Here is a 27,949-nt window from a genome sequence, read left to right on the forward strand (position 1 = left end):
ACTCCAAAACACAGTGCTACTTGACTTGCATTTCTCTCAATGCTAAAGTTCAAAGAAGCCGTAAGTAAGAGAAACATTTGGCTTTGTAATTAGGAACATAACTCACAAAGCCATCGAGGCACTTTTACGTACAGTCCGTTACTACGTTTATCAATCAGTAACATACTGAGCCAAGGGAACAAACACTAGTCACAAAATTTGGTACAACAAGCAAACAAAGAAGACACAGGGGCATTCTACGTTATTCGTTATTTAACTAAGAAATAATTTATTCACAATAATTTCGTTCGAAAAATCTACTTATTCGAATAAATATCCGGATAACAATTTATTTGAGTAACTCACACCTCTGTTTACCACCACACCTTGCAAGTATTTCTTTCCTTTCATTGCATATAATATTATCAACTGAGGAGTCCTGTTAATTTATTTGCTCTAGTTATGCACGTGGTCTTACAGTATATCTGGGCAGACATTTTTTTGTCAGTTTTAAAGAAAGTTGACAATTCTAATCAGTTGTCACGATCCCGAACATAAACCGTTCTCATTTGTTCTATCTACAATATGTCTCGATATTGGAGCGACTTTAGCAGCAGACTGAAACACCTCTAAGTTTCCACGATAAAATATCTTGTCGCACGTATCTATAAACTTTGACGATGTTCATACATTATTTAACTCTACGTACACTATTGGCCATTAAAATTGCTACACGAAGAAGAAATGCAGATGATAACGGGTATTCATTGGACAAATATATTATACTAGAACTGACATGTGATTACATTTTCACGCAGTTTGGGTGCATAGATCCTGAGAGATCTGTACCCAGAACAACCACCTCTGGCCGTAATAACGGACTTGATACGCCTGCGCATTGAGTCAAACAGAGCTTGGATGGCGTGTACAGGTACAGCTGCTCATGCAGCTCCAACACGATACCACAGTTCATCAAGAGTGGTGACTGGCGTATTGTGACGAGCCAGTTGCTCGGCCACCATTGACCAAACGTTTTCAATTGGTGAGAGATCTGGAGAATGTGCTGGCCAGGGCAGCAGTCGAACATTTTCTGTATCCAGAAAGGCCCGTACAGGACCTGCAACACGCGGTCGTGCATTATCTTACTGAAATGTAGGGTTTCGCAGGGATCGAATGAAGGCTAGAGCCATGGGTCGTAACACATCTGAAATGTAACGTCCATGGTTCAAAGTGCCGTCAATGTGAACAAGAGGTGACCGAGACGTGTAACCAACGGCACCCCATACCATCACCCCGGGTGATACGCCAGTATGGCGATGACGAATAAACGCTTCCAATGTGCGTTCACCGCGATATCGCCAAACACGGATGCGACCATCATGATGCTGTAAACATCACCTGGATTCATCCGAAAAAATGACGTTTTGCCTTTCATGCACCCAGGTTCGTCGTTGAGTCCACAATCGCACCTCAGCACGTGATGCAGCGTCACGGCTAACCACAACCATGGTCTCCGAGTTGATAGTCCATGCTGTTGCAAACGACGTCGAACTGTTCGTGCAGATGGTTGTTGTCTTGCAAACGTCCCCATCTGTTGACTCAGGGATCGAGACGTGGCTGCACGATCCGTTACAGCCATGCGGATAAGATGCCTTTCATCTCGACTGCTAGTGATACGGGGCCGTTGCGATCCAGCACAGTGTCCCGTATTACCGTCCTGAATCCACCGATTCCTTATTCTGCTAACAGTCACTGGATCTCGACCAACGCGAGCAGCAATGTCGCGATACGATAAACCGCAATCGCGACATTCTGCAATCTGACCTTTATCAAAGTCGGAAACGTGATGGTACACATTTCTCCTCCTTACACGAGGTATCACAACAACGTTTCACCACGCAACGCCGGTCAACAGTTATTTGTGTATGAGAAATCGGTTGGAAACTTTCCTCAGCACGTTGTTGGTGCCGCCACCGGCGTCAACCTTGTGTGGATGCTCTGAAAAGCTAATCATTTGCATATCACAGCATCTTCTTCCTGTCGATTAAATTTCGCGTCTGTGGCACGTCATCTTCGTGGTGCAGCAATTTGAATGGCCAGCAGTGTAATTCCATTTTGAAGTGATTCACGATTTCTGTTTTCAAAAAAAGAGAATAAAGAAAAAAACAGAGGCTGCTCTCTACTTGATAACTGTAGTGATAATTTTTTTGTATGGTAGTCAATGACCAAATTTCTGTGCAAATTTGACTTAATAAATGTTAAAAATGTTTATGTCGTCTTTATTCAACCAGTCGGTAGACCCTTTGCACATTGTGGCTCAGTAAACTGTAACAACCCTCACCAACAGTCTCCCACAATATGTTGACGACACCACTTACTTAGCTACCTATCACACCCTCCAACTCCATCAAGTCGCTCTAGTTTGATCCTCGATATCAAGAGGTAGGACTTCTTTGCGAGAAACCGAGTGGCGCTTGCTGTAATCCTCCCGTGCCGTCGCACTCTATTCCCGGAAGGCGGGGCAAATGGGTGGGGAATTTACAAAACGCTTCTCCGCAGTCGGAATGCCAAATGAGCGCTAAGCTGATCGGCGAGGCGCTCGCCGCCTGCCGCACGGAGTCTGCTTTCTCGTGCCGTAACGAGGCAGACAGCTCACGGGCTGGGCCCCCATTATCGGCTCACCAGTATCGTGGGCTGCCGCACTCCCAGGGGAGACAGTCAGCCGGCCTAAGCGGCTTACAGTACCTTCCGAGAAGAGCTCAGGGCGGTCCTTTTGCAGCCTTACGTTACCCTACCTTACCTCACCTCACGTTGCCGTAACCTACCCTGTCGGCGCTTGTTTGACAAACACTCGACAACTAGCGCCCAACTCTCCTTCATGGCGTAGGCCTGGGTACGAGTGGCTTCCTTTACCTTTAGTATAAACTTTGTTTTTTTTAATTATGTTCTCTGCAGTACTGATCAGCACCACTGCTGTAAAACGCTATAGCATATTATTTTTACGAAAGTCATTTTGCGAGAAAGACCGGCAACTGGCAACACGGGGACCTACGAACTTCTCTTCGCCGATTTGATTCCTACTAAGAGGGTGAGTAGGGCACGACTAGGATTTAAACGTATGTAAACAGGAAAACGCAAATCTCTACCGCTCTACAGAAATCAAGCTGAAAATTTTAGACGTGCTAGTACACTCTGTATGGTTGCTAGCATTCAAGGGGGCCGCAGCCTAACGAGTAAGAGCGACGTCTGTGGATCGAATCTCACTGTCGGTATATACTTCTTTTGTCATTCTCACGTAATTTTAACAACAGATATTTGTGGTACACCAAGAAATTGCGTGATTAGCGAGAACCGTCCATGAATGTAAACCAAGTTTCTTTTGGAAAAGATGTATCAAAGGAACGATGCACATGTAAGAATTAGGCATACGTCAAGTTTGCTGCACATTGCAGTAATTAATGTCTTCCATGTTACTACTGTGAATATCATCCAGATTCTTGCAGTGCTCTGTAGGCTACACATTATACCCGTCACAATTGTAGGTATTATGACATAAATAAAATGACTGTAATGATTTGATTGAAAGTTCTTGTGTATCACCTTTTTTATTTACAGTCTCCTTACCAAAATTTTTCTCTCATTTTTCAGGATTATGATAATAATGAATCTGTTGGTAATGATAATGAAGAAAAAGAACACGAAAGAATCGACAGTGAGATCCGATACAGAGACCTTGCACTAATGAAACTAAGAGCTTACTCGTTCGTCTGCAGACTCACTGAATGCTAGCAACCCTGCAAAGTATGAAGGTACACCTAAAATTTTCTAACCCGATTTTCTTGGAAACTGATGAGAGATGTGTCTTCCTATTTCCACATGTTTAAGTACTAGTCGTGCACTACGCATCCCGTCAGTGTGAACCAAATTAGTGGGAGCAAGTTAGTATTGTCTCCTTGTAAGCGATTTATTTATATTTTGCTACCCATTTCACTCTGCAAAATGACATGAGTCCCCAGAACAGCACCTTAGAATATGCATCCCATCTCAAGTATGAGACATATAATATCAAATCTGTTTCTAAGTCACAAATTTAGAAGCTGATTTGATCTTACAGGTTTTCAACTTGAAAATTAATATTCGGTATGAAAGTTTTAATGGATTATACATGCATACGCTAAAGTGATGTTTCGCGGACTCACATTGATATTAATATGCCAAAAATCCGCCCCAGTTGCGAACTGTTACAAGTCTTTACTCAGGTTTGAGCTAGAGTAATCTACACTTCTTCAGAAGCACGAAATAAACTAACACATGCCATAATAAGGCGAAAGCGGGCGGTTAGCCGCGGACGCTACTGTTCCAACGTTTACCACGAAGTGGGGTCTGTTCCTCAGCCAAGTAACGTAGCTTGACATGGTACCATGGTACTTAAGCTTTCTGCGTTTGGCCGTGCCTCATTCTGGAATGTATTAGTTTATTTTTTGCCTCTGAAAAAGGCTAGATTAGCTGAAACCTAGGTAAAGACCAGTAACATTTCGCAACTGAGGCGGATTTTTGACGTATTAATTTATCACAGTTGCTGACAGGGCTGCCACATGTTAAAAATTCTTACATTGATATTGTACCTCGACACAGGTAGCACAACAAAGAAATTCACTGCACTGCTGTCGGATTATGTGTCAACAATATTTCACAAAATTTGATAAAGCTGTGGAGCCCTGCAAGTCGAAACAAAACAGCTGTTAGTGATACCAACACCCTCCCCTTGCACACTGGACATGAAATTATATCATGTGTCTTCCGCAAACTCGATACCAACAACGCCATTATTTCTCCTTAAATCTAATTGTACCTTAAAAAAAGTAATTATAATCATGATAGTTTCTATAATTCGTCGCACCACAACGAAAGGATTTCTGTGTAGCCTGAGGAATTGTAAAACAGGTGAGACAATATTTCGATACTTTTGTTTTTACTGAAATTTTACAACTGTCGGATTTCAGCAGCTCAGAGAAGTAAGAGTTCAAAACAACCTCCTTAGAATTTAGTATTTTGGACATTATTCATATAGGAACTTTCATATTTCATTGGAACTGTTATTGGGTGATTCTGTTCCTAAAACTATTTACAATGGAGCTATTACTGGTCTTCAGATAAAAATATTGTTCTACAGAACTTAGTTCAGGCGTTTTCTCTGCGACTGCAGCTGATGTTGAACAATTTTATTAGTTCAACTTACAGTTCTTTCGGACAAATTTAATGCAGTCTTTCTTCTTGGGAAGAAATGGGTTTTGTGAAATATCAAATGGTCTTTATTTATTAAGGATGCTACTAAACGAGTATATGTTGTAAAGAATATGAGTCCACATTAGTGCGACGTTGTTCATGTAGATGTAGTCTGTTGCTATACTGGTGCCTGAAGACTTATTTCGTCACCTATGTTTTGCTTGTAATGAATGTACAAGAGTGGTGGCTTAAATCTTCTAATCACTACACCCGTAACTGATGTACTAAGTTAAATTCCAACCCCTTCTTATCATGTAGCAGAGAGCGAGTGCTTGTGACAGACCTGATGGAGATCCATCTTTCAAATGAGAACATTAATCCGAAGGCTCCTTTGGTGTTATTAAAGAGGAGTAGCGTGCGTACGGTACCGGAATTTATTATATTCCTCCTATATTTAACTCTCAAAAATACAAATAAGACCTTCAGACCTATAGACCTTCCTCGTAGACACCATACGATGCAGTTACATTTCAACCATAGCACTTCTACTTCGCCGAGTGAAGATGCCGAATGGGAGAGGAATAAAACAGACTTTTTTTAATTACAACGTTTGAATATCTAAAAGACTTACCAGTCACCAGTGCCATTAATATTAACGCTTATTTGAATTGTGGTACCGGTTGGATTTCGGTGAAAGTGTTGCGTGAACGTAAGAAGAAACGTTGTGGAGACACTGTGTCATAAAACTGAGGTCTGTCTGAATCTGATGGACGGCTACGATGATGAACAATAAATATTTGTTAAGAAAGAGATGACCATTTCTCTTCGTGCCGTCCGAGTGATGTATGATCCTTTGTCCGCCGCTGCCAAGACTTTCTAACTTGACAGGCTATTCGTTGCTCGCAGTTTGGCTGTATGCCGCCATCACCGCACACGGGAAAGACTTGATGGTGACCCGTTAGGAGCTGCAGATCATAAATTATTGCAGTGATAGGAGGCAAACATATGACACACATCTGCGGTCTCGCGAAGCTTAAGATATCTTCCACTGGAAAACAGAGGATTATGAAGGAGACAGATTAAAAACGCTCCATACATGTTCCCAAAATTGATATACGAACGCCACAGAATAGGAACGAATGCTGATTGTGGCTAAAGTATGATCTTAAACCACCTCCCCTTTCCATCCCGTGCTACCCTCGTCTGAAGCAACATCTCTTCCACTTCTCTTCCATGCCCAGTTCAAAGCCACACCCGTATTTGAAAACATGCCAATCAGAGAGCAACTAATTAAACACAAATGTTTAGCTAACCCAGTAACAGCCCAGTATTTTACTGTCTAATCCCATGTCTCAACTCCTTCTCAAGTCACACGCCGTTCTTGGAAACAGCTTAATCAGGCAGCTACTTTTACGCACACTGACGTCTCCCAATAATAGCTCATAATTTTGCTGCCATATCAGTTTTCCACATTTTCAAGTCATTCTTAAGCAATGCCCCTTTCCTGGAAAAGCCCAATCAAAGAGCTTCTAAACCAATACACATATTTAGCTCTTCCAATGACGACTTGGTATTTTACTGTTATATTTTTGCCACATTTTTCATCTCTTTCCGAAGCTACATCGCTTTCCTATAAACAGGCAACGACGTAGCTGGCTGTCCGTCTCACAGCTCAGTGTTTAATGCCATAAAAATAAAACAACCAATCAGCCAGCTTCTTACAATAACTTGCGAAAGGACATGACACCATTTACATACAGGAGTGACGGCAGCCTTACAGATTGGAACAGACATACATATCTTCTTCACTTGTCTGTCTGTTGAGCAGGTTAATAATAGGTATTATACGGTGAATTAGCGATTTCATAGCAAATTTGAATTCCTGTCCCACCCAACAGTTTGTGCCAGCGTGGCTCATACTCTCCAGTCATGGCAGAGGGTGCGCAGATTTGCAAGTCTGGCGAATGCAGTGCCACAGCGAGGCGAGAAGGTGCGTGCATGCAGAGCATAAGAAGTCTGGCATATGGAAGCGAAGTGGCAACTTCAACTGGGAGCCAGTGTCAGGTGACCATGAGCAGTGGCTGGCAATAATTCGGTGCTTCGTCGGCCTCTAACCTTCTTCCAGTGAAACTGAGAAGCATGCTGCTTCTGTTGACTGGCATAGTTTAGTCAGCATCTCAGTTTATATCGCAATACATAACTGCTCACACGTAGCAGATGATGACCTTCATGTGTCTTTCCTCTTCTATTACCCCTCACTTTTACTATCAAACAACTGAGAAACTAGGGTGGAATAAAGAAAAAATTGCTAAAAATAATCATTGTAGGGGAAAGAAGGATAAAGTGGCCAGGTTGGGAAAAAAGGTCACTGCTTATTTGATGTCTTCAACAGTGCTGCTTCCTATCGACAAGTGACCAAACTAGGTGTAGTAGACACCATTAATGATGTCAGTGACGATGACAAAGGAACCTTGCTCCCTTATCTTTCTGAGAACACGTTTACGTTTTGGGATAATTTGATGTAAGGTAAGTCACCCATACTTCCGTTGCGTCAATTTTATGTCGAGCAATACGTTTTAGTGATATCACTGTTCACGCAATGCCTTTTGGCTTACGAATATAAGCCGCTATCATTTTCTTCTGTTGTATTGTTTCGCGTGTGAACCATTGATAAAAACAAGGCGTCTTCTCGGGAAAATTGGCCATGTTACATGTCGGGAAAAGTAGGGAAGGTGGCCACGTTTCTCGACGTATGGCCAGTATTCCTGACTGTTCTTTTTCAGTCTATTTATCCCACTGAGAATTAGCTAAATCCATATTTCATGCATAGTCAACAATGGAAGTGAAGACGTTACAAATCGTTTTCTATACAAAACTGATGTCCGTTTGCAAGAGCTCCAAGATTCCAAGGTAATACATCTGGAAATTAGAGCAACAAACATGGGACACTGTTTCGATGCAAAAAGCAACTGAAGCAGTAAATAATGACAACATGCCTTTTCCAGCAGCAGCAAAACAATTCAGTATTCCACATAACACGCTAAAACGGAGGATTCTAGGGAAAAAATAGATGTCGTTGGCAGTAAAATGGTTATGGGCAGCTGAAGGGCAGTGTTCAGAGAAGAATAAGAGCAAGAAATACTTAACTACAGTTTTTAAAAGGAAAAGCGATTTTATACAATTACAGTCAATGATCTGCGGCGATTAGCATCCCAAGTGGCAGAGAGTAACAAAATACCATATCATTTCAACAAAGAGCCTCAAAAGGCAGGAAAAGCTTATGAGAACGGCATCCTAATATTAATTATCTGCCTAATATTAATTATCTGCCTTCATGGCTAGAGTACAACGTTTAGCAAGGTGGATGTAGACAAGTTTTTTTATAACCTTAAAACATTGCAAGATAAACGATTTCATCCTGATCATAGTGTGGATAAAACCGGGCAGTTCAACTCAAGAGCAAAAAAGTGTTTGGGCTCAGACGAGGACGACGAGTCGGAGCCGCTGCTTCTGTTGACAGACTTTTGCTGTCGACTCCTGTAGTGTGCGTGTCTGCAGGAGGATATTTCATTTCCCCTTTTGTGATCTTACCTAGGCGAAGAATGAAGGTTGAACGTAAAATTGGAGCTCCGCCGGGAAACGAATTTGCATGCCACCCTAGCGGGCGGATGCAGAGTGAGAGTTTTTTGTATCTCGGTTAGAACATTTTTTAAGACAGGCAAAATCAACTGCTCGAGATACAGTTCTACTAATGTTAGATGGCCACTCTACCCATACTAAGAACATAGGCCTCTTTGATGAGGCCAGAGAAGATCCTACACCTCTTGTGTGCTTGCCCCCCACACTGTAGACACAACCTCCGACCTTGGATGTAGCATTCATGTCTCCTTTTAAAACCTTCTAAACACAAGCTTGGGCAAAATTTGTTCGCAATAGTCCGGGAGGAACGGTTACACAGTTTCAACTAAGTGCGCTCTTGGCTGAGTCGTATCTTCGTGCAGCCGTTCCAATGACAATAATCAATGGCTTTAAATAGTGTGGAATTTTTCCTCCAGGTCCTAGCGTGTTTACCGATGAAGACTATACTGCAGCTGCAGTTACTGATATTCCTTTGGATAGGTACACTAATATTGCGCCTTGTTCAAATATTGGTTCTTCACATTGCGAAATGCTGAGTCTTCTGAAAGTGCTGGTTCCTCTGGATGCCTAACTGCTGTGTCTTCTTCAAATATGCCTACTGGTTCATCGCAGAACCAACTTGTTAGCTGTATTCAAGTGCAGGCAGCCTTCAGATTATTGGTGATAAGTCTTCTCCAAGAAAAGGTTCCCCTCAGCGTCGGACCAGTGAAGAACGTCCATCTTAGTATCCAACATAATCTCAAATCATGTAAAACCTTTGCCTAAGAAAGAAACTGTGAATCAGAGACAAACTAGGAGTAGAAAGGAATCGATTGCCATAATCACTCCAAGCCTTTATAAAAATATGTTGACCGAAGTTAAAAGAAAGACGAAAAGCTTATAATCAAAGAAAACAGGAAATTCGATGAAAAACAGATAATGCCAATAATCGACAATGTAAGGCAGCACAAAATAAAAGTAACAAGTTAAAAGTGATACCAAACGCTAAGAGAGTTTCTGTTAAAAAGAAACTTTTTCAAGAAGAAACGGAAGTAGAAAATTCCACTGATGAGGACAGTGACTTAGACTGCTTTGGAGGCGTTTTCTAGATCTAAAGAAAATGAAGGATACATAAGATATCGTAGCCGTTAACGCTGGGCTCAAGAACTGTGCTCTGGACGTGATGAGGACGCTGACAACTTCACGTCTGAATTTTGTATATGACTCAATATTATTTCTAAGTAGATAAATTGTGAATGAATTAGACTGAAATAGTAACCCATATGTAACACTGATTTTTTTACTTACATCGTTAGTAATTACTACTTAGCACTCATATACAACCGCTCGCTCACCGATAGATCTGTACCTACAGATTGGAAAATTGCGCAGGTCGCACCAGTGTTCAAGAAGGGTAGTAGGAGTAATCCATTTAACTACAGACCTATATCATTGACGTCGGTTTGCAGTAGGGTTTTGGAGCATATACTGTATTCAAACATTATGAATCACCTCGAAGGGAACGATCTATTGACACGTAATCAGCATGGCTTCAGAAAACATCGCTCTTGTGCAACGCAGCTAGCTCTTTATTCGCACGAAGTAATGGCCGCTATCGACAGGGGATCTCAAGTTGATTCCGTATTTCTAGATTTCAGGAAAGCTTTTGACACCGTTCCTCACAAGCGACTTCTAATCAAGCTGCGGACCCATGGGGTATCGTCTCAGTTGTGCGACTAGATTCGTGATTTCCTGTCAGGAAGGTCGCAGTTTGTAGTAATAGACGGCAAATCATCGAGTAAAACTGAAGTGATATCAGGTGTTCCCCAGGGAAGCATCCTGGGACCTCCGCTGTTCCTGATCTATATAAATGACCTGGATGACAATCTGAGCAGTTCTCTTAGATTGTTCGCAGATGATGCTGTAATTTACCGTATAGTAACGTCATCCGAAGACCAGTATCAGTTGCAAAGTGATTTAGAAAAGATTGCTGTATGGTGTGTCAGGTGGCAGTCGACGCTAAATAACGAAAAGTGTGAGATGATCCACATGAGTTCCAAAAGAAATCCGTTGGAATTCGATTACTCGATAAATAGTACAATTCTCAAGGCTGTCAATTCAACTAAGTACCTTGGTGTTAAAATTACGAACAACTTCAGTTGGAAGGACTACATAGATAATATTGTGGGGAAGGCGAGCCAAAAGTTGCGTTTCATTGGCAGGACACTTAGAAGATGCAACAAGTCCACTAAAGAGACAGCTTACACTACACTCGTTCGTCCTCTGTTAGAATATTGCTGCGCGGTGTGGGATCCTTACCAGGTGGGATTGACGGAGGACATCGAAAGGGTGCAAAAAAGGGCAGCTCGTTTTGTATTATCACGTAATAGGGGAGAGAGTGTGGCAGATATGATACACGAGTTGGGATGGAAGTCATTACAGCAAAGACGTTTTTCGTCGCGGCGAGACCTTTTTACGAAATTTCAGTCACCAACTTTTTCTTACGAATGTGAAAATATTTTGTTGAGCCCAACCTACATAGGTAGGAATGATCATCAAAATAAAATAAGAGAAATCAGAGCTCGAACAGAAAGGTTTAGGTGTTCGTTTTTTCCGCGCGGTGTTCGGGAGTGGAATAGGAGAGAGATAGTACGATTGTGGTTCGATGAACCCTCTGCCAAGCACTTATTTGTGAATTGCGGAGTAGTCATGTAGATGTAGATGTAGACTACCCAATTTGTTGATCTTTTTGTGCCCACAATGTACTGCAGCATGTTTCTTTCTCAATTGTGTTATTGTTCTCCTAATAATTATCTATGGTGAAATAAAAACTATAAGTTTGCCCATTTTTAAACTAAGCAGTTTATTTTGGAATGGTGGCAAAGGACTGGCCACTTCACCCCATTAGTTGGTGAAAAGTGGCCAATACATAAGTATTCAGACAAACGTTTATATACCCTATAAAATATACATTTATCTTAGCTATAAATATTTGATGTAATACCCTACATTATGTAGATTCGAGATGTATATGCCACAAGCATCTGTGAATAGCCATGGTTTAATGGAAACTGAATTTCACTTACAGTGGCCACTTTACCCCACCTTCTCCTACACACCGTATAGACAAGAAATTGGCGCAAAAACAGCTATTTAGCAGATCAAACCAACTAGAAATTTGCATACATTCTAACTCCATACTTGAAGAACAAATTAAAACTCACTTTCGGGTTAACGTAATCACTGAAAGCATCAGATTACGTTCGTCTTGTTTGAAAAGAACAACTGTTTCGGAATTTGGCTACATGTTTGACATCTTTCTATATCATAAAGTCGACTCTTACAAATGTATAGCTTCATACGATGTTATAAAAAATAAAAATAGCGAACGGTAGGGCTTCATTGGACGATGTCAGGTAGTCCTCACTTGAAAATGTGAAAAATGCATCATTATTCAAAGCTTCATTTACTTGACCTAGAAATATAGATGCATATTGCTGAGGAGATATGGAATATATGCATACGTTCTTAAACTTGAGACCATTTTCTTGAAGGAAGAAGCTAATAATCACATTCGTTCTTCAGCACTTGCAAAGGCTAGATATAAAGAATCTCCTTTTATCTGAAAATAGACCACCATGTTTTAGTTTTTGTGGTTGTAATCCGCTTTTGTCAGAAACAGGACTGATGGGAAGCTTAAGTGATAGAGCTAGATCTGCATCTTCAAAAGCATTAAGTGCCCTTCTGTCATATAGCAACTAATATAAGAGAGTTGTCTAGATTCCAGTCATTTGTAGGATAAAATATGAACAATGTTCACGAAGGACGAGAAGAAGAAGCAACGTAGATATCTCCTCAATCGTGTTACTAACAACTTACCTGTAGAATCTTATAAGCCTGGCTACTAATGCGAGATCAAAGATGGTGAAACTATTAAGAAAGTAATGGTGGAGAAAGTTCATAAAAATAACTATTTGCTCTACGAGTATTTCTCCACAACGATTCCAAATCGATTGAGACAGAATATCACTGGTCTACTGCCTCGCTAGAGACGTCTGTCGCTGGAATATGCGTTCTGAAAGTGGCTGGAATTGCCTTAATTGAGAATTGTGCACTTCCCTTGTTTTTAGGAATTCATTATTGTCTGAATAAGTAAGTTACTGATCATGTGCACAGTCTGAGAACTGCAACACTAGTAAAAGGATATCCATCTTTTACGCCAAGTAACGTCATCGCATCGCAGAATGCTAGCTGGGAACTATGGAGGATCTAAAAGAATTTATAATAATGATGAACGTTTCAGCTTCTGCGACCGACTAACTACGACACTTGGGATAGCAAAGGATCACAAAAAACTATTTAATCGCTCGCCATGAACTGGTAGTCAATCGCAGCAGAGAAGACACTAACTGTATTACCTCAGATAATGTAAGCACTCAATCGAAAAAAATATGATGGAAAATGAAAGAATCTCGAGCGTCCCAGAGAGAGAGCAAATATCGTTGTGGAGAATATTAAAAATTATCTGCGCCTGAGTCTGGTATTCCATCATTGGAATTTAACTGAAAGCACAAGCAATAAATGCGTGGAGGTGCCAGATTAAATGCTCTCGAAACAGCAAGACGCGTAATTTTAGCTTTTCAATCAGCAGGAATTCGATTTACAGACACTGCAGCATATCCGATGTAGTAAACACGCAAGAGTTTAAGATACATCTGAATTCGTCTTCATATCCTGGAGAGAACCACTCGGTCAATTTTAGCATGACAAAGACTGAAAAATCATATAACATTCAGTGCAATTATCAGCCACTGATTTATGAAGCAGGAAGACTAAAAGGCGGAATAGAGAATTCCAGTCGTCGATCGTACAGACTTCTAACTGTGGCCCATACACTTCATCCGTTGTTCATAACAAGGCGACGAAATACTGAATTCTTTTGCCACTGAAATGAGAATCGAAATGCCAATGAGATAGTAATTCCCATGAAATACGACAGCATAGTACCTAGTTATTTATGATGATGTTAGTAATAACCTCTCCAAACATATGGATTGTAACAAGGCGCAGCCATATATAAGAGATTTGTTGTTATGTGTAAAACAAGAAACTTTGTACATATTGGGAAGACTATGAATTAAAGAAACAATAATTTTTAAAAGAAATTCATTTTCTGTTATTTACATTTGTCCTAGATCTGCAATTCCTTTTTGCAGTTACTACCACTCAACACTGATGACGTCCGAAACCCACCTACATTACGACAAAATAACTTCTTCGTTGCTGAGATACTTGAATTCATCTTCTTTAATAGGTGCAAAACGTAATTATGTACCAGTCACCAAATCAGTTACCATTGCTGAGCTGAACTTTGTTGTTATTCGACACACACCACTCATTTGATTCTTCTCTCCTTGTTGGTAACTGCTGAACTTTTCATGGATTTTACTTTCACCACACCCAGTTGTTTTTCTGTATTCAAAACCTATTACCTCTCCTCTCTTAAAGTTATATATAACCTGATAGCAATAAATAAAATTAATTTTCCGGCAGTAAGGATCATACAAAAGCGTCCAAGGTGGGATTTTCTTCCTCATCATTTGCTCACACCTTTTACATTGCAGCTGGAGGGCTTTCTCAGCATTTGCAGAACCCATACAGCTTCGTCACCCCCCCCCCCCCCCACACACACACACTCACACACACACACACCACACATGCGCACACACACATTCCTAGAATAGGAGTAGTATTTGTCATGCATAGCACAACTGTAAAGCTTTGTCAGCATTCGCATAACCCACACCACTTCATCAGCGCACATCCGTTACTCAAAGATGGGGGCAGCAAAATTGGTTCAAATAGCTCTAAGCACTGTGGGACTTTACTTCTGAGGTCATCAGTCCCTAGACTTAGAACTACTTAAACCTAACTAACCTAAGGACATCACACACATCCATGCCCAAGGCAGGATTCGAACCTGCGACCGTAGCGGTCGCGTGGTTTCAGACTGAAGCGCCTAGAACCGCTCGTCCACACCGGCCGCCTAGGGGCAACAATAGTCAAATACCCGTACAGTACATCTGTTGACTTTTTTTTCATGAAAGTGATACGACTTAGGAAAGGAGAAGGCGGGATAAGGGGAGAGAGGAGCATAAAGTGGAGGGGAGAGGAGTTCAAGTTCACATTTAATTCACAATTGGCATTCCATTTCTAGTACCCTACACTGAAGCGACAGAAGTCAGAGGATACCTTCTAATATCGGGTCAGTCCTCCTTTTTCTAGGGCAGCACAGAAACTCGATATGGCATGGACTCAAAAAGTTGTTAGAAGTCCCTTGCAGAAATACTGAGCCAGGCTCCGTCTAAAGCCGTCCATAATTCCCAAAGCGCTCCCGGTGAACTCGAATAGTCCGGGATGTTCTTCAAACCCGTTACGAACTGCTGTGGTTCGGCCATTGTTATTTGGGAGCGTGAATGGCTGCAAATGGTCTCCCAGAAGCAGAACATAACCATTTCCAGTCAACGATCGATTGAACTGCCTCAGAGGACCCCGTACGTTCAATGTAAAAGCAAGCCACACCATTTTGAAGCCACCACCAGCTTGGGACCACGGCTTCGTGTGGTCCGTGCCACTCTCGGACCCTACCATCAGCTCTTACCAACTGACATCGGTACTCGTCTGACCAGGCCACGGCCTTCCCGTCGTCTAGGGTCCAGCCAATATGATCACGAGTCCAGGAGAGACGCCGCAGGGCATGTGGTGCTGTTACGAAAGGCACTCGCGTGGGTTGTCTGCTGCCATGGCCCATTTACGCCAACTTTCGCGGCACTGTTCTAACGGATACGTTCATCTTACGTCGCACATTGGTTTCTGCGGTTATTTCACGCAATGTTGCTTATATGAGTACTGACTACTATACGCAAATTCCGTCGCTCAAATTTGGTACTCTCGGCACAACTTTGACACTTTGGATCAAGTGATATCGAATTACCTAACAACTTCCGAAATGGAATCTCCCATGCGTCTATCTCCAACTGCCAATCCGCGTTCAAGACCTGTTAATTCCCATCGTGTGGCAATAACCACGTCGGAAACGTTTTTACGTGTACCACCTGAGTGCAAATGACAGCTCCGCAAATGCACTGCCCCTTTATAAATTTGCTTACGCGATATTAACGCCACCGTATATGTGCATTTAGTTACCCCATGACTTTGTCACATCCATGTACGAAAGTTTTAAGGGGAAGCAATTTTGTGTGCACAGTTTTAACTTAGGTTTCTCTTACACCATTTCTATTTCAGATTTTGCTTCTTTTCTTTTTTTCTATTTCTGAAAGTAGCAAGAATAAAATATAGGTAGCGAAAAGTTATCTTAATGACTAGATTGCAGTTATAAGATTTGAAGGTCATCGAAGAGAGTGAGTTAGCGTTGTAGTCCATCCTCCACGTTATTCAATCTGTACATTAAATTAGCAGTAAAGGAAACCAAAGAGATATTTGCAAAGGGACTTAAGATTCATAGGGAAGAAGCTGAAACTAATATCTGCCGATGTCACTGATTCTGTCAGACAACTTGCCGGGTCAGCTTAATGGAGTAGGTAGTGTATTGAAAAGCGGTTGTGAAATAAACATAAACAAAAGTTAAAGTGCTGCAAACATTATGAACTGCACCATGTCGAAAATTATAAAAACAAATTCTTATTATCGTCTTCTGGAAGATATATTTCATTATGATATAAGGTCTACCCACTTCAGGAAATAGTTTACAGTTTTTTCTGTCGTAGGAAATAATAAGTACTTCTGGCACCTGTTAGGATTATATGCATCAAATTTTTATATGTGAAACCTTTTTGGCGAAATAAGTTAATGACTTTTTAAGGGTATTGTAGAAAACAAATTTAAGAAGACAGTGAAACACAACGGCAGACTTACGAACATTTTGAAAATTCAGATGGCAATTCACAGATGTCGTCGGAAGTTCGTTTTGCAAAAATGTTTAAACCTAACTAACCTAAGGACATCACACACATCCATGCCCGAGGCAGGATTCGAAGCTGCGACCGTAGAGGTCGCGCGGCTCCAGACTGTAGCGCCTGGAACCGCTCGGCCACTCCGGCCGGCTTCGTTTAGCAGTTATTCACTTTGATAAACAGGTAAATGCGCAATGTATGAGGAAAATTGTTAAGACGTAAGTGGAGAAAGATACGAAAATCTTGTATATACTTCAAGTGGACTTTTTTATTCGTCATGGCTAGGTTAGTTTCTATTTGAGGAAATAAAACTCATCTCCATTGTGTTCCAGGTTCATGAAATTCTTGTGAATTTAAGCCACGCGGCAGAAAGAGCAGCCACGCACGGTTTTGATTAGGTGTGTTGATACTCACGTGAGTGTTCTGGGAACCTGGCTTTCCACTAGGCTCCCTGACACTGCGCAGTTTTCCTAGAAGTCTAATGGTTATTACCTGAAACAAAGGCACGCAGCTGCTGAAGCCTTTTTTTCCCCTCTGTTTGTGTTCCGCTGATGTAAACCCTTCACTCTCAGCCGCTCCCTGCGACACGCAGCTCACTGCGGCAATGACGTGATACAGGTTAAGACGTAACCAATAACCAGATTATGTGTCATGAATGGTAGAGCCTTCTTAATGTCTATGCTGCAGTATAATTTACACTGAGGAATTACTTTGCGCAAATAACAGAGCGTTCATAAGCACACTAATGGATTCTTTTCACTGGCGTATCTTATTATTTGATGTTGAAATAGTACAAATATTTCTAATGATTACAGCAACAATGAAACTACAGCGGAACTTGGTAGAAGGGAAATTCTACTCTTAGTAAGCCAGAATGCTAAACCAGAGTACTTTTTATTAGTGCAGTGTCCGTAGTATTTACTCTGTAAACTTTGCTCTGCTGTCGTTTGTACCTGTTCTCTTGAAATCTATACAGTCCTTTCTCATGCACGTTTCAAGTTGTTGCACTGATCCCAGATATATTAATTACTGTGTATGAGGATAGGTGTCTTTTCCAAGAAATGGTTTTTATTTTGTAGACACAAACGACGCAATGCAATGCTTAATGATACTACAAAATGATTTAGCGAATTAGTTATACAGAAAACAGAAGCATACTGTAACGTTTGGATGACGTTGATGCTGTTTATTTTGTGGTTCGGATAAGGAATGATGAGGCAAAATCCTATAATAGAAAACAAAATTTTCTTTTAATTTCATGTCAAAATTTATTGCTTCGGTGTTACTGTAGGAAGTATATTAAAGAGACCAGTCTCTAACAACACTACCCGAATTCGCCAATGCTCACCTGTAGTGTTACTTGTCTTATTGTGAAAACCAAGTGATTCCTCGCACTATTACTTTCAAAACTGAACTGGCACTCCACGATATATCCTTAGTTCCCAATTTATTGCACAGTAAATCCTGTGGTCACACTTCAGAAATTTTTGCGAATGGTTTTTCACGTCATTTCGGAAGTTAGTGTGAAAGAGGTACATACAAATTAGGTCTACGTTTCCAAAATTAATGCATTTTTCCTGTAGTGGGAAAAGATTTTTTCCATATCTTATCTGAAGTGATAGTTTATTTCCAAAATGTTAAAATAAATTATATTTGTTGGTAATATTTCTCTATTCAATGTCAAGAGTTATTCCGCATAAATTGTTCTTATGTAAGTTTATGCAATTTATTATTACCTAGAAAAAATATTTCACTTCGCAACGGAATGTACCTTAGAATGGTAATCCTTCAAAGAAAGAAAGTACGAGCCCGAAGCGAAAACGTAAAGGAAAAGTGCTGGTAGCCAAGAGCTTTGTGCTGGGCAGTGAGGCGTTGCCCACGATAGTAAAACACATTTCCAATCCAGGTTCTGCACATGATCAGTCGCAAAGTTTCCCCTGATGCGCTTTGGGACGTGGCTGTCACTCCAAAATATGTTTCAGAACCCCAATAATCCATGCAACAACTGTCAGAGGACAAGAAACAGCCATAACTCGCTCTCTTCCATCCATTCATGTTTAAGGAATCCAGGCCCGGATCGGTAAACAGGGAGGACTAATGACCGCTGGTCTGGTATATCAACAAGTGCAAGTGGTTTTTATGCGGTTTTTTACACTCGTTTATGTAAATACTGGGCTAGTTTCCAATCCTTGCCTCAGAAAGCGATACAAAACACTTCTAATGTAATAAGACATATATCAAAGTTTACACGATTCACGGGGAGATTGGGCGCACTCGACTTCCCTCGCATAAGTCGATGACTATGGCGAAAAGAATTACTACCAGCCAGAAATATAAAATAAAATAAATCTGCCAAATCATGAAAACAACAAACCTCATATGAAGGGAGAAGCTCAAAGAATGTGGGAAGATTCTAGATGCTAAGTGCTTCTTGTAACAAACACTACTTTATGTCTATAAGATCTCGTTTTTCCTTTTTCTCTTATAGTCATTTTTTTTTATCTAAACGTACCGTTCCGTATTAAAGATGTTCGTTATGGAGGATGTTTTCGTCAAAAGTTCCTATTCCATTTTCTTTAATATTTACCATGTCATCTCGAATACTTCCGTTTGCAGTTTCTTCTGCTACAGTTTATTTTGCGGACTAGGCTACTTTTCTTTCGTGCAGTTTACGTTGTTCGTTATTATCTTATGAATGCCTTTTGTATGCTTAACTTCGCTTCATTGTTGTAAAAACCAAATTTTTGACTGTGAAGCGCTGTGACAGCAGGTCATAGGATAACGAGCTTTTCGCCAGGTCGTGAGGATGTCTATCGGCCGCCATGTCTTCCTTTGTCTGGCGGCGCCATGCAGGTGCAGTATAGGGGGCATCTGTTCAGCACACCGCTCTCTAGTCCCTTTTGCAGAGTTCCCAGCCCGTGGAACCGCTACTAGGCGGTCAAGTAGCTCCTCAGTTGTTATCACGAGGCTGAGTGTGCCCTATACCACTCCTCCGACCAAGGAAACATCCATGACAGTTTTGGGAATCGAACCCGCGTCTTCCGCATGACGGGCATCTGATCACTCAGCTGCGGAAGCAGACCACCTTAGACGATGGCTGGAGAGGAATACCTCGCGTCGGTACGTTCTTTACAGGTGGAGCAGATGTATGTTTCTCATTTTCACAACTGTAGCCTCTGTTTGCCTATTTTATAAACAAATCACAGTCTACATCCTGTATTTTTATTTGGGAACTCACACCGTCTGACACCATCGGATACCAGCGATAGCTACCATCCTCTTCATATTTTAGTATCCACGAGGCGGCGTTTCAAGTCCCCGGCAGACCTTCGAAATTTATTTTCTCCGTGGTTAACCTAAACCACTCATGACGAATGCTGGGGTGAAACCACTGAAGGGAAACGACCGATTTCTCTCTATTCTTTCCGCACTCCGAGTTTGCGAAAGGTCTCAAACGACCTCGTCCACGACGAGAAGTTCAGTTCTTTCTTGTTTCCCTCCTTCTTCACGTTTAGATATGAAGATGACCTACGCTAGCCGTAACTACTCGCTACAGTAAAAATGTGGGACATTTGTTCAGCAAAGAATTAAAAGTTTCCCGCGGTCAGCAGTCTACATCGCTTTGTCTGAATTGTGGTGAAGATGTACTCACCATTTCGCAGTCGCATCCATGATTTCTTGGTGAGTCATGATTTGCATAAATCTGTTAATATAGCTTAAAATCTTAAAACGCTTTTCACTGTAATCTTGCATCATCGTTTTTTCTGATGCTTGCAATAGATGTATTTATAGTGTTTGCTTGTGTCGGGAAGATCGTTCTTCACAGAACGTTTTAATTTGAAATGGTGGTAGCCTATTCTTTACAGCAGTTTCCGTCATTACTCTGATTAAACGCGTATTGTTTGCTGTGATGTCTGATATTCGACTTTGCCTTCTGCAACATTTCAAAACCCATTTCTCCCTAGTTTCGACTTTGCTACATTTGACTAAAAACATCTCTCCACTGCTATCTGTAAAATGGTTGCCAGAAACGTAAACTTCCTTCGTCGATTTGGATACCCATTACTGATTAATTTCAGTAATGGAGCTTCCGTTTCTTTGCCTCTGGAAATGTAGCATTTTCTGTGGCGGTTTCCTCTCCTTTGGTAAACGCGCCGCCGCTCTGAAGCAACCGAGCAGCGCTTCTCACGAATTGCCACAGCTTCTCCAGGGTACCGAGCCCTCCTCGCAATTACACGGATTTCGCAGGAGGAACGACGGCTGTTCAGTAAACCACACCCTCTTGTGGAAATCATTTACTGCGACTGCTTCCTGATAACTGGAGGACGCACTCCAAATATCTCAAGACCTTATCTCCTGTCTGTAACATTTATACGTTGCACACAATAATATCCCTGCACACGATTCACACGTTAACATTTCATAAATGTAACCTCAAGGCCTGCCGGCATCAGACAAAATTAATTTCCGTTTTCGCCAAACTGAATAAGCACCCGTTGCAGCTACGGGTCTAAAACAGTTTCAGTCTTGCTAACGACAACTTATTTTTAATGTGCTTCAGTAGTTTCTGTTGCAGAGAGCTAACCTTTCAACATAAAGCCCACAACAGACTAAAATTACTATAGCTATTAACTGGCTGAATATGGGGACTGCACCATTCCATGGTCTTGCACTTATACAAATCCCTGATTTGCCTCACCCTTTGCTATGCAGATGCTGTACATATCTCCCTCCCTCCTAAATTCGGTAAGTCCCACATTCACTTTCCATCTGTCCTCGTACATAGTATAACCGTACATCTATTCTAGCAACACTGAATGCAACCTACACTCTACGCCCCCTCCCCAAAAGGCTTCCCTCCTCCTCCTCTCCCCACACCTGTCCTGTCGGTCACCCACCCCTTTTCCTTTCAAATCTGTAGATACCAATATCAGATACCCCTCTTCCCTGCTCCCCACAACCACCTTTGTCTCATCACTGCCTCTTACCAGCACTCATTCCTCGTCACTACCACTCTCTATTCTCCATCTGTACCAAGCCTTTCTTTCCCCTTGAACCTACCGTTCCAGGGTAGGTTCTTTTCCAGATTTAATGAAAGCGTTCAGTGGTCCGTTTTTAATGGTAATTGTGTCTACTGTGGTGTTCACTGTTTTCTTTTCCAAGTTTATGCTTTTTTTTAGTATTTAGTGTTCTTCCAGTGTTTCTCTAGTGGTTTTAACTGTGCTGTCTGTCTACATTTTTATCACGGTTTTTGAAAAGTTCAGCAAGACAGCATTATACTACTGTTTTCCCCAATTACCTTCAACTTTCGGAATAATTTTAGTTCACAGTACATATGTCTCCTTGTTTTGCTTTTGTTTGCTCTCTATGTTAGAGACATGTTCAACTGGCTGAAGAGTGGGTGGTTTGTACCGGTGCCAGCCCTCCCAACCCTCCACCTTTCCCACCCACATGAGCGAGGAAGGATGAAATAACTATAAAAGAAAAAAATCATTTTCCGTATCCAACTTCGCTTGTGCACCGTCTTTAATAGTTTCGATATTGAAGAGGTTTTAAATTTCAGCCTCCATTTCCTCATGTCAGGAGGAGCTGAATCAGATTCCAGTATAGCTGTCCGTTGTAGAGTTTCTTTGCCTTCACTAAATCATTTCAAATCAACGTCCCAATCGTCCTTTCTAGAAGCCGAAGTTCATCTGTTTCACTAAGCTTACCCAGATGAAGTACCGCACCGCCGCTAGTAAACCAGAGGCTGCCTCTGACATAGAAAACGGCATCCCTACCCGAATAATCGTCAGCAAAATATAATATGCAATAATTATTGTCTTACGAGCCATTCAACCATTTTCAAGATTATTGCAGAAATATCATGTCTAGGTATGCGGAAAGTTTCGCGTAATGATGAACTCCCAATACTTCACAAAATATGATTTTAGAAAGACAAACAAACCTTTCACAAAGTTTTGGTAAGCAAACGGGAACTATCAACAATAATATATCGATGACGATAGTGGTAGTGCTCGTTGACTGTGAATTAAAATACTTGAATAAATACAAAAACTAGCAATTTTTTTAATTGTTTCATTCACGCATAGACGCTTTCCAGGTTTTCACCCATCTTCAGTTGGTTAATACATTCACATCTTCGTGAATACAGGTGAAGATGTAAATTTATTACGGAATATGAAGGTGGGTGGAAGTGGGTTTTGGAATAAATAATGTTGTTGTTGTTGCGGTCTTCAGTCCTGAGACTCGTTTGATGCAGCTCTCCATGCTACTCCATCCTGTGCAAGGTTCTTCATTTCCCAGTACCTACTGCAACCTACATCCTTCTGAATCTGCTTAGTGTATTCATCTCTTGGTCTCCCTCTACGATTTTTACCCTCCACGCTGCCCTCCAATATTAAATTGGTGATCCCTTGATGCCTCAGAACATGTCCTACCAACCGATCCCTTCTTCTGGTCAAGTTGTGCCACAAACGTCTCTTCTCCCCAATCCTATTCAATACTTCCTCATTAGTTATGTGATCTACCCATCTAATCTTCAGCATTCTTCTGTAGCACCACATTTCGAAAGCTTCTATTCTCTTCTTGTCCTAACTATTTATCGTCCATGTTTGACTTCCATACATGGCTACACTCCATACAAATACTTTCAGAAAAGACTTCCTGACACTTAAATCTATAGTCGGTGTTAACAAATTTTTCTTCTTCAGAAACCCTTTCCTTGCCATTGCCAGTCTACATTTTATATCCTCTCTGCTTCGACCATCATTAGCTATTTTGCTCCCAAAGTAGCAAAACTCTTTATTACTTTAACTGCCTCATTGCCTAATCTAATTCCCTCAGTATCACTCGACTTAATTCTACTACGTTATCCTCGTTTTGCTTTTGTTGATGTTCGTCTTATATTTTGGAATAAATAAGACTATACAAAAAATGGCTCATGACCTTATTTCCTCAGGAAACTTAACAACAGACTTTCATTATATTTGAAACATGCTTCTTAAGATAAACTACCACTTTGATACACTCTGAAACATATTTTCTTTCGTTTCTGCATTTCATTGCACCATACTGCGTATCTCTTTGTAGGCATCCACTACTTGTCTGTAGGTGAGATCTCCTCAGTGAAATGACTTGCTGTGACTTACGTTTTAGGTCCTTCACATGGATGTGAAGTTACATTCTTACCATGAGTATCTAGCAGTCCTGTTAGAGGCAGCGTGGAATCTATGTATGCTCCTCGTTTGTGGTCTCATTGCCCTGATAATAAATAGTTTTTGCGCTGAAATTTATTTAATGTTGTAAATATTTTCAGGTACCACTTTACAACTTTTTTCTTTCCCATGGAGAAACGTTCCAGTATCTTTTCTTTCAGATCAACACTACCCGAAAAAGAAATATAGTCACTGATGCAACGGAATTTTCTTGCCTATTTGGAATGCTGTAGCATCTATATCCTTACAGAATGTCTAAATAAAAGTCACCTATTTCTTGCTCTTTTTCGGCACCACAGCTACCTAATCAAAGCCGTCCGCAAGAGATGCGGGAGGGGGCACCTCAAAAGGGTGCACTCGGCCCTCTCCGCTCCCATTGGAATCTGGACACAGACTTTTTATCCTTTACAGTATTCTCACACGCTTCCAGTTACAGAAGTAAATGGACAACCACTAATTCTCTGAAGTATAATACACTTTTTATCTCACCTATAAAACACAAATACCAAGCCATTTGTATCAAAAATGCTAATTTTAAGTTCGCTCTTTCCCTGGATAAATTTCTGCGGACGCCCATACCTTTGAGTGTTCAGCTGAAAGTCCACTGTTTCCTTTACGTGCAAATACTCACCGAAATTGCAATCCTTTAGGACACACCAAATGCGTCCATTTACCACGAAACACTTGTTAGTGTATAGTCATTTTGCTGGTTTCCGTCCATATCGACATCGCGATCGCTCTGATGGCACGAATGTTATTCAGGCAGTGCTTATGGTAGGATAGTGGTGCGTGTTGAGACGTACTCGGGATTAGATGCATTGACGGTCAGTGTGTCTTGAAAATTGAAATCACTACAAAACGGTCCCGAACGTGCTAAAGGACGTGATATTGAAGTGCTGGATATACGATGGTGATTCAAATGAGAACCTTAACAGTGCAATTAGTTGGCAGTCTGTTGTTGCATCATTGAAAACGGAAGTGTGTCAGTGCAAATGCGGCTGCTCCCCTGTCGATTTGAACCACGTTGGAGCAGCGAATTGTTATACGTATTTTGAGTAGCGAAGTATGTCCCAGTATGAAGACACAATACAGTGATTACTGTGTGTACCTGGAGCAAGTGTACAAGTGCCACAGAAAGTATAAAATAGGAGTAACGTCAGTGAATGCTACTCCATGCTCGTGTCAGGCGCACCACGCATTGACGAACGAAAACATTAAGGCGGTGAAAGGACTTGTGAAAGAAAATAGGCGGATTACTATAAGCGAATCCGCAGCTATTTTGTATACATTGATGATGACGTGCTGTGATTCAACGAAGTGCCCGCAAGACGGGTGCCATGTCAATGACTTTGAATTGAAAGACCATCGCGTCAGTGCCTCTGACGAACTTTTGCATTGTTTCCAAATTTCAGTAGAAGGATTTCTGGACAAAACTGTTACAGGAAATGAAAACTGGTTGCTCCATCACCACCCAGAAACGAAAAGATACTAAGTTCATGGCTTTTCGCCGAAACAAAAGGTGTTCCACACTCAGCCATCGTCAGAAAAAGGCATTATGACTCTCTTTTGGGATGGAAAGCGCGTAACTTTGCAGCATTATATTGAAAGGGATTAACAGTGTTTGCTGATTTATTTTCAAATCTACCATGAAATCACTTTCACTCTGCCATCAGGACTAAAAAATGAGGGCTGCAGACTGCAAATGTTCTGTTGCAAGACAATAAGATAAGTTGACAGTGTTCGCCCAAATACTATCCGTTCGACCTTAGTAACAACACAGATCCCAAAACATCAGAGTCTGCAACACACACCTTACTCACCATAACTCGCCCTGAGTTACTTTCATGCTCTTTGACGGATGAAAGAAACGATAAAGAGGCGAAAACTGCATTGCCTGAGTGGCTGCATCCATAATCAAAAGAATTATTCTCACAAGGTAGACACATACATCGGAAGCGGTGGAGTGCTTTCATTATGCGTTACAGGGATTACATCAATCAGCAAAATTACTTACCTGTAATTCCTCTGTATTACCTCATTTCGATACTAATAAATATTTAAGGTTTAAATTTTCATCACATTTGTATGTGCCCTTTGTGGAATAAGTCTATGAGCGCTTCAACAGTACTGACGTTCAAACATGCGTGTCGTCATGATTAACAATAAAAAAAGCACTCCGTCTTCAGGCCACGAGTGGCCTACCGGGACCATCCGACGGCCGTGTCATCCTCAGTGGAGGATGCGGATAGGAGGGGCGTGGGGTCAGCACACCGCTCTCCCGGTCGTTGTGATGGTATTCATGACAGGAGCCGCTACTATTCGGTCGAGTAGCTCCTGAGTTGGCATCACGAGGCTGAGTGCACCCCGAAAAATGACAACAGCGCATGGCGGCCTGGATGGTCACCCATCCAAGTACCGACCACGCCTGACAGCGCTTAACTTCGGTGATCTCACGGGAACCGGTGTATCCACTGCAGCAATACCGTTGCCTTATGATTAACAATAACATAACATAATGGTTTCGAGAGTCTTGATGCTTTAGTGTGAAAGATCAATGCAAGAGAAACTGTTCGCCAAATTAGAATATATCACGCGTGGCTGAATATTGCCTACGTTATCGTTTCGTGGAGGAACATTCCTCCGCGATGTTACTGTTACGTGGGCCCGCTTGAATAGGAAATGTGTGTTTTGTAACTACTGCGAACTGTGCATATGAAGACGAAAAATACTTGTTATCTGCCGAACTTATCTGTCAGACTGAGATTACAATGCGGATAGCTATATACTGTGAACAGTGAAGCCCACTTTCAGGTATATCCGAGCTCTGTAGACATTAGTTAATTACGCAACTGTTGCTACACCAAAAGAACGTAGCTGTGAGTGTCGTGGCAGGTCAGGTATGTGGGTATTACAGGCATCAGTCAGCAGCAGTCTTCATAATAAAGGATGTTCGTGCATAACCACCCATACGCTACTTGAACAGACTTATTCGGACACCTGTTACTGGAATTTAATGTGGCGTGTGTCCACCTTGCGCCTTTCTGATGGCTTGGCGTTTGTTGGGGGTACTTTCCATGAGGTGTCGGAATGGCCGTGGAGGAACAGAAGTTCATTCTTCCTCAAGAACCAAAACAAGAGAAATTAGTGATGTTGGATGCTGGCGCCTGGAGAAAAGTAAACGTTCTAACCAATCCCAAATGTGATCCATTGAGCCCCGGTTGGGACTCAGGTCGTGGTAGTCTATTTCAGGAATGTTGATGACAAAACATTGCTTCACAGACCTTCGTTTGTGAATGGGTACATGTGGTGCTGATACAAACTATCATTGTTGCGTAGCTATTCCTCTACTGTACGCAAATACTGTAAAAAAGTGCTCATATCCTTTCGCATCAAGCATTTTCCGGACGTAATACAGGGACCACACCCTAATCACGAAAAACACTCCATTACCATAAACCACCCCCTCTATACCTCACAGTCTTCAGCTCGTGGTCTCGCAGTCGCGTTTTCGCTTCCCAAGCACGGGGTCCCGGGTTCGATTCACGGCGGGGTCAGGGATTTTCACCTGCCTAGAGATGACTGGGTGTTTGTGTTGTGCTCATCATTTAATCATCATTTATGCAAGTGAAAGATTGGACTGAGAAAAGATTGGGAATTCGTAGAGGCGCTGATAACCGCGCAGTTGAGTGCCCTACAATGCAAACATCATCATTATACCTCACTTTTGGCAATACACGTAATTATGTGAATGTGTGGGGCGTCCTACAGAACAGACAATACGAATTCACATAATTGATTCGCCTCGATGGGCAATGAATCTACAACTTCCATCGCCGAAGCACAATTAAGTTCGACCTCCTGCAGAAATCTCGAAGTAGTGAGCGTGGAGGACATGGATAGGATGGCGCTAGATAGGACTATGTGTTGTCCAGGAGG

The 27,949-nt window shown here is 41.6% G+C and overlaps 1 protein-coding gene and 1 pseudogene across 2 annotated transcripts in view; both read right to left on the reverse strand.

The window, feature by feature from the left end:
- Window positions 1–27,949, reverse strand: part of LOC126329483 (glucose dehydrogenase [FAD, quinone]-like) — a 170,500-nt gene that overhangs the window by 65,788 nt on the left and 76,763 nt on the right. The gene's annotated exons all lie outside the window — the stretch shown is intronic.
- LOC126337223 (5S ribosomal RNA) lies at window positions 26,386–26,503 on the reverse strand (annotated as a pseudogene).

Source organism: Schistocerca gregaria, chromosome 2 (assembly GCF_023897955.1).
Source record: "Schistocerca gregaria isolate iqSchGreg1 chromosome 2, iqSchGreg1.2, whole genome shotgun sequence".
Classification (NCBI taxonomy): domain Eukaryota; kingdom Metazoa; phylum Arthropoda; class Insecta; order Orthoptera; family Acrididae; genus Schistocerca; species Schistocerca gregaria.